At 42.5% G+C, this 8,950-nt stretch overlaps 1 pseudogene; it reads left to right on the top strand.

Annotated features, from left to right (window-relative positions):
- The first annotated feature begins 7,803 nt into the window (after positions 1–7,803).
- LOC125941897 (uncharacterized) lies at positions 7,804–8,718 on the top strand (annotated as a pseudogene).
- Positions 8,719–8,950: the final 232 nt, after the last annotated feature.

Here is an 8,950-nt window from a genome sequence, read left to right as displayed (position 1 = left end):
GTGAAATGCTACATAGCACACGGTGCAAAGCTTAATGCAAGACACATGCCGATGCCGTATCTGCTATTTCAGGAGAGGAATTTAACATGGCAACGTACAGTAGAGAATACTGCTACAAAGATGTTATGCTAATAGACAATGACGGGCCTTAAGTATGAGCAAAGAATCAGTTCACCTTTATGTTTGGATAAGGAAGAAGAATGATATCTAGCAAGAATGGGGAATGAAAAAGCTTGCATTCATAGAAAAAATATATACTTGGTACAAATTGAATTTGATAAGGCCAGGAAGCTGATTAAGGAAGGGCAAACTGATGGAACTCTTTTGGCCAGCATCGTCCATGCTTGTTCAGAGGTTGCAGGTGCATCTGAACACGAAGAATTTCTTTTGTTGAGGTACCTGGATGACTCTGCCAATATGCGTGCTGGTGGAATGATGGCTGAGACGCTTTTCAGTCTTGATACAGTCCTACGTAGACTTGGTATCTCATCCAAATACTTCTGGATCCGCTTCTTTGTTCGTGGTGTAAGAGCCTTGTGAGTTCGGCTCCAGCCCCTTCCTGTTGGTGTAGATATATGAGGGCTCCTGTGATGAGTGCCAAGATGTGCTTGGTGCAGACTCTGTTGGGGCAGAACAGTAACACATGAGATACAGCAGAGGTTAGCCAAACTCGTGTAGAGCTTTCTATGTTTGAATCCATTATGCTGCACCGTAAATATGAAGAAACATTCATATCATCTGCTACAAACAAATGACAATGTATCTCAAGACTGGCAAGCCAATGCAGCGTATATCAAGCATATTTATTTCTGAACCCGGTGTTGTTTACCTTGTAGTAGCAGCAAAAGTCCACACGATTACCTGGTTGTAGCAGGCAGTAGCTTCTCTTTAGTGTGTGTAGTGTGTTGCTTTACACTGTGCCGTCCTCTTTACTTCATGTCTGGAAGAGAAATTTTGACTGCATCAAAAATTGAAAACACACAATTTCACAATATGAAATGCAAAGAGCTGTGATATATATATATATATATATATATATATATTGTAATGGTTTCTGACCGCACAACACATGTAAATGTACACTGTTTGTTCTAGGGAGCTTAAGCAGCATGTTAGGTAACCAAATATTGGTACTAATTAATTAAATTCATTAAATTATGGGGGTTTTACGTGCCAAAACCAGTTCTGATTATGAGGCACGCCGTAGTGGGGGACTCCGGAAATTTGGACCACCTGGGGTTCTTTAACGTGCACCTATATCTAAGTACACGAGTGTTTTCGCATTTCGCCCCCATCGAAATGCGGCCGCCGTGGCCGGGATTCGATACTGTCCATAAAATTGATGTCTGCCTAACTACAATGCGTTTGAACACCTGAAGTATTATTAGGATCACAAACGAGAACATTTTTGCGCTCATTTATACACTAGAAGAGCTCACACTGCTGGTTCCACAAGCAAACGCATGAAAGACATGGATTTCATGTATTACAACTGATGCATTCTTTTTCTGCATGACCGCGATGCACCGCTCGACTACTGCAAAAATAAATGCCCTAAGGTAAACCAAACTTAACAGCAAGAACACTTGGAACCAACAAGTACGAAATATGGGTTAATTATTATGCGTGCAATTGTTTAATACATTAAATTCAGTACTTTCACTTTAGTTTACCAAAGCGTTAATCGGTTTTGTGGACGAAAGAAGTTGCCGGCGGACTCGAAGAAAAAAAAAAACATTGATAAGGCTACTCGGTCGCCCAAGGCCACGGCTACAACGAGATGAGAAACGTGCTGCGCGTTCCGATATCGCTATCTTTCTTTCGTGATTGTGTGTATGACGACGCTCTCGCTACTACAGGTTTATTTCAGAAACGGCAACGTAGGGTCCCGACTACCCATATATAATGCAGGATTTAGTTCGTTAACTTGTCTCCGCCTGTGAATTAACGAGACGAGTATTAAATAACGATTCAAGCAGCAATGTTAAACTACTCACCGGTATTGCCATCCTCAGTCGCAGCAGAATCCGGCTCCCTTTTCGATGCATACTTGTTCCGCATGGTTCACGATCAAAACCTAGCTTTCGGGCTTACATCGCAGCTCGCAAACACGTCACTTCACCCGTAGTTAAACAACGCGAGGTATCGAAGTGTAATAAAGTGTTTTTAGCACAAATAAGCAACCAGCATAAGTGCACCGACCAATGAATCCGTGCTTGCCGTGTCCCGAAAATACCGGTAAAAATTTTAAATCCAGGCGAGAGGTCACCTGGGAGGTCGATGATGATGAATGTTATTTTGCCTCTATAATGACAAAAAAACAATAGTGTTACTAATCAAAAGTAGTATGTATAATTAGGAATAATAAATATGTACTCTTTGTCATAAAATAACACTTCGATAAGCGTGGGAGTAAGTTTGTAGGTTGAAATTGCGCTTACTACGGAGCCTCTAGCGAAGACGACGGAACTCACTGGGGCAATTTTTTTGAAAACGCACTAGGCTTGGTTTATTAGCCGCGCCCGCGCGGTCGATTTTTTCGCCATCTGTGGCCATTTGTTGAACTTGAGAGTGTGAGAGCCCTGACTACGCCGCCAAAGCAGGCAGAATGAAAACCCGAGACGTTGCGCCAAACTGCTTCTTGCCAATTCTTCTTTTAAATTACTACTATATTTACGTTATTATTTTATAATATTAAATGTTATAAAATGTAACAATAATTATACAAAAACGCAACGTTCACAAGGTTTTATCTTTAAAGTACAAACAAAAGGCCGTTGATAACTGTAGGCGCCATTTTGTTAAGGACAATTTTAAGGATGTAGGCGCGAAATTTGAAATTTTACGTTCATTTGCTAGAAAAAGTTATTTCTTTGAAACAAGCAATTAGCACAATACTAATACCGATTGCTATACCTACACGTGCACCAACCAAAAATTATCGAATTGGGGTAGGCAAGAGATAAATGAGAACTTTGGACGCAATGATTTATAGGGCGTCGAAACAAAAAGATTGCAAATATGTAATATTGTTTATATTTCAGGGAACTGTCAATTCTTGAGATTATTGAAACAATACAAAAGCAACAAAATAACCAACACAATCATATTAAAATAGTGCATGAGATATTAAAATAATAAAATAAAATAGCCCAGCAATTATATAATTGAGATTTAGACAATGTCGTGTGCAATATTACGAGGCTGCACGGGGAATATACTTACATTGTGGAGTGGATTGCAGATAACCCTTGAAGGTCAATGATATTTATTAACACGACAGCGTTAAGGGCCCCGTGTCGCAGAAAATGCGGCGTAGGCGTCGGCGTCCGTGGCGGAGAAAATGATCCCGAACTACCCCGACCGCGCAGGCCCTCCGTGTGGCGCAAGGTGTTAGTGAACAAAAAATTGCATTTCTCACAGTAAAATCCGTCAGAAAAACCACAGCCTACAGCCATGGTGGCATTGGATTGTAATTTGAATATACGAGAAAACAATTCTGTTACGAGGAAACGCAAACACAAACCCCTTTTCCAGCATTTCTACCATACCAACAGTGGTGCGCGCGGGTAGTTTACTTGCGAAAATTCTATCCTGATGTCGCTCGCATCCTCGACAAGGTCAAATTGGGACTTAGCCTGCCTAATGCGTATCGGACACGCCTGCGCGTCGGGGAAATAGCAAACAATTAATAAAATAATTAAAAAGGTCCCAGGGCCTTCGCATTTTAATATAAGACGACTTATATTGCCCCTGTAAAAACGTCTTCCCAGCAATCCATTTCTGTTTAAAAGTGAAGCCCACTTTAAGGGGATTGGTGTAAGTTTGGTCTTTTAAGCTGGATTTCCAACATTCTGTGTTGCTGTGAAGCCTAGTCGTAAAGAAAAATGCGATGCTAACGGGGCCCGATAACTCTATCGCGTTCCACTCTTAACGGCGAAGCTTAAGCGACCTCCATATTTTTTTTTGCTGCCCGAGATTTCAATGTAGTTCTTAATTACTCAAACATCTCAGGCATTAATAGCACTTCCTAATGTCGGGGTAAATCTATCGGTAATTTCATATCCCTAACTTCGGGCGAGTTAAATAATACCCAATAATAACAATAACAGTACACACCACGTAAGTGCATACATACATACATTCATACATACATCCTGCACGCCTTCGAAACGTAGGTGGTATGGTTCAAGTGCTATGTGTACCAATTATTTTATGGTGCCTGAATGATATCCTATGTACATCGATAGTACGTTATCTGGTAGTCTAACATTCATGTAGATAGTACATCTTATAGACATCTATGCATTTCCTTATAAAAAAGGTACGTACTCGAGACGTAATATGTACGTCACCTCAAGACGTTGACGTTTGGATCAATTATAGACGTTGAAGAGAGGTTCGTGGTTCTCAGGGAATATAAGACTACTTATATTGCCCCTGGAAAAACATTTTTCCAGAGATGCATTTTTGTTTAAAAGTAAAGCCCACTTTAAGGGGATCGTTGTAAGCTTGGTCTTTGCAAGCTGGCTTTCCCACGTTCTGTGTTGCTGTGAATGAAGCCCACTTGCCGTATGAGAACGATGCCACGCGAATGGGTCCCGATAACGCTATCAAGTTCTACTCTTAAAGGCGAAGCTTAAGCGACCTCCATTTTTTATTTATTTATTTAAATAAACATCTTTTTCTGGGATGTTTGAGATTATGTCTAGAAACTCATTAGGGGCTTGTTCAGCGCTTTTTATTAAAAGAATCTTGTTCAGGTTACTACCAAAGAATCCATCTCTAAGAGCCTATAGACTACCCAGATATATTTTGAATGCAAACCGTCCGTTTCTTACGTTCTCGCGAACCGTGCTTATTAATGAGGAGAAATAAAGGAAGATGATCACTGATATCCTGTGACGAAACTCCGGCAAATTGTTATTACCGTTCATATTTGTAATAAACAAGTCCAGTAATGTTGCACTCTTCAGTGTAATTTTGTTTGGCGAAGCATCTGCATCTGGTGCAATACAGTAAGTGTATCCATAGTTTGCCGTGATGCAGAGTCACCTGACATATCTATGCTAAAGTCGCCTGCAGATACCAAATATACAGGTTGTCAGATGAAAAACGCAAGCGCTTTTGATAGAATAAAAAAATCTGCCAGCGTTGCCTTCTGGTGTCCTGTAACACACAGAAAACAGATATTTACTCGCGGGAGCAGGAAGTATTTCAAAATTATCACATGTGAGGCCCCGCGGCACGTTGCGCTATTCAAACAAAAAGACTGGTAAGACATGAAGGTGAGTGCGTCATCCTCATCCTTACCCCAAGTTTGCTTATTTTGTGGCTTTTCTTTTCCGCGTCTGGGGAAACGCTAAACCGTCGTACGTGGAAGCTGCGTCGATTCAGCGTCTGTTCCGACCAACCAAAAGCAATGTCAAATGCTGCCGGACTACTTGGCGCGGTAACATATGTGCAGCATCCGCGTGCCCGTAGCTTTCCCTAATTGCCACAGAAAGTTGTCCGCGAGTTTTTTTTACAGCGAAACTGCATACCTTTACAAGCCAAGGAAATTGTCGTGTCATTGGCGTAAGCAAGAAACGCCAGGCTAAAATTGAATACAAACAGCATATCTCCTTTGAAATCAGGCATCAGCATACAGCTCAACACTCGTTTTCAAAACAAAAACCACGAAACAAGCATCAAAACCACATGATGGATGATAACGCGTGTGTGAACAATGGGAACACCCTCCGCCGCGTTCCAGTAAGATTAGGTTTGCAGCTGCTTCGAATGGGGTTGACGTCATTCAAAACCCTCGTGTGAAGGGTAAACCGTATAATGCGTGTTAATGACGTCAGCGAATACTGCGAAGCACGTTCCTTCTATCGCGTGTTTCCAGGTAATGATTACGGTTGCGTAAGCTACTCCTAGTGGAAAAGTACTCAACAGCATAGAAATCACGGAGTGACGTCAGCACGGTGTAGCAGCTCATTCAGTTCATTCCAGGCTACCAGGGGTAGACCACGGAAAGTAAAGACACCTGAAGAACAGCGTGAATATAATTTCTTTGTGAAGTACAGTTCACTCGTCTCTAGTTTCTCTTTCTAAAGCCACGTGTGTTAATTCAAGTGACGTCACAATGAATAATCATGGTGGGTGTCGTTTACAGCTTCGATGTCCAACCACCTTTACAGCGTGGATATGAGTCAGTTTTTTAATCTTCAATGCTACTCTTACACTTTCTCAGTTAAGGTACTGAATCACATGTTGTAATTCGTCCCCATTTTGCTGAGTAGAAAAATGTCAACTGCAAACCGAAGGTTGCTGAGATATTCGCCGTTCATCCTCACTTCTAAGCCTTCCATGTCTAAACGCTTGAATACTTCTTCTAAGCATGCAGTGAATACCATTGGAGAGATTGTGTCTGATTGCCTGACTCCTTTTTTGATAGTTAACTTTCCACTTTTATTCTGGAGAACCAATGTAGCTGTGGAATCATTGTAGATATTTCCCAAGATACTCACGTATGCCTCCTGTACTCCTTTATTGTGCAATGCCTCTATAACTGCTGGTATCTCTAATGAATCAATTTCTAATAGAAATTATCTTGGTGAAAATTCTATGCAGTACTGAAAGCAAGCTAATGGGCCTATAATTTTTCACTTCTCTAACGTCTCTCTTCTTATGGATTAGTATAATATTGGCGTTCTATGAAAGCCATATAGACAAGTTTATTGTGCTCCGCAGATTTCTCGATTACTTGATTGATGACATGGATGTCATCCATTATAGAATAACCCTTCCTGGAGCCAGCCAATTCTCGTGGTTGATTGAAGTCAAGTGTTTCCCCGATTCTATTGGAAATTATCTTCGTGAGTATTTTGCAGCGTGAGCTGGTATGGGCTCATTCCAACAGCCGTTCCTGGTCGCGATGATGCCGCCGCCGCCCCGTAGCCGCTATCGCCGGAAACGCGAAAAAAAGTACCGGCTCTCTGCCCGGATGGAACCCAGGCCCGCTGCGTGGGAGTTGGATACTTTATCGCTGAGCCACGCAAGCGCTTGCTATGACGCAGAAAATTCCCTTTATACGCGCCCTGTGCCTCTGCGCCTACGCAGGCGCAGACGACCGGAGCCTCCGCCAGTAGGGTGGCGCCATCTAGTTAACGTGCCTGCAACCGCCGCGTGCGACGAGATGCGATTCAGACGCGATGCGATTTAGACGAGGCGCGCAATCAACGCTATCCCTATGTTAGATGTGCGCCACGTAGTCCGGGTACCTCTTCGGTTCACGTTATGGCGTCTCCTCGCAAGGTACGAACCGCTGCTGAAGAAGCGAATCGTAGAGCTACATGCGCGTCTACAACCAGGCATCATCGAGCTCAGCAGACTGCTGTGCAGAGAGCATTAGGCCTCGTTCACACAGCCGTCAAACCGCCCGTCGCGTCACCGTCACGTCAAAAAAACGTACAGCAGACGCGACGTAGCAGTGTACGAACAGACGACGGCGGTTGCAGCGTCGACAGCAGCACGTTTTTGTGCAGTGTTGACCGACTGTTCTCATATTCGGTTAAACGTGGAGAAATAAGATCAGCATTTTTCAGTAAATGAATTAAATCAACCTTTGTCGGTATAATGTTAACGTAAACAATAAATGGACGGTTTAATAGTGCATTATGAACGCAATATGGATGTTTTCGTAAAGCAAGAAATTGAACGGTGTTGATCACTGCAATTGGCAACACTGGCCACTCTAGAAATGGCGATCCACAGCAACAACGCATCTGCTGTCGTGATGCTTGGGGTTATATGCTGATGTTTTTGCTATGCAAGCGAAGAAAGCAACGAGCGCGCAAAGTGCGGTGACCAAGAAGCATGTGGATGCGAAACATGTGCAGAAATCGCAAGTTCGGCCACGCATCTTTGCTCATTCCTTTGCTGCGCCGGTCCGACCCTGAATACTACTTCGAGTAAGTACACGGCATGGTATGTTCGTGTAGAATAGTACTTCCTAATTTTTGGTGTTATTACTCACTTATCATAGCTGCTTCGGACGCAACTCGTACGTTGTCATTTTGTTCACTGTGGCCACAGTGCGCACAGTTCGTGGTAGTCGAGCAACGCCCGAGGCTAGGATGCACCTTTTGTGTTGTTAGAGCGTAATAAATTATGATTTCTCGTTCTTTTCAAGTTATGCATTACTGCAGTACTGTGAATGGACTGGCGTTAGAAAATATGTTTTATACATAAGTACAAATTTCCGCGCAGCTACATGAGGATGTTTCCGGCGACGTTCGAGAAGTTGCTGTGTTTGGTTAGAAGTGGGATCGAGCGACTGGACACCAACTGGAGAATGGCCATCCCGGCGCGGACACGACTCGAAATAACACTTAGGTAAATAATTTAATGAATATGCTCATCAAGGTTCTTGGCTTTCTAAAGCTTGGTGTGCTTATTTTTCCTCACTCTATATGCATTTTTTCGATTTCTTTCAGGTTTCTTGCAAGTGGTGACACTCAGCGCTCGTTGTCGTTTTCATATATGATTGGAAGATCGACTGTTTCTGATATTATTTCAGGAACCACGCAAGTCATTTGGGAAACCCTGAAAAAAAGATACGTTAAGTGCCCTACGAAACCCGAGGAGTGGCGCGATATTGCTAGAGGTTTTGAGCAGTGGTGGAATTTTCCTAACTGCGTCGGTAAGTGGTGCAAGAAAATTTTTTACTAAAGCACAAATGAGAATTTCTATACAAACACTTCTGTAGGGCTGTATGGAGCACTGTGTCAGTGCAAGTTGCAGGCTAGAAATGTATTGTGTGACTGCCTAAAAACACTTATTTCGCATTTAAAACGTTTTGTAACTACCTAAGCACAGGGAAACACATCAATAAGTGTACTGAGCGATATGAAAGTACAGTACCTAAAGCGTACATGCTTATCGTATAAAGGAATATCTTGCA

Source organism: Dermacentor silvarum, unplaced genomic scaffold (genome assembly GCF_013339745.2).
Source record: "Dermacentor silvarum isolate Dsil-2018 unplaced genomic scaffold, BIME_Dsil_1.4 Seq572, whole genome shotgun sequence".
Classification (NCBI taxonomy): domain Eukaryota; kingdom Metazoa; phylum Arthropoda; class Arachnida; order Ixodida; family Ixodidae; genus Dermacentor; species Dermacentor silvarum.
This window is presented reverse-complemented; position numbering and strand designations above follow the sequence as displayed.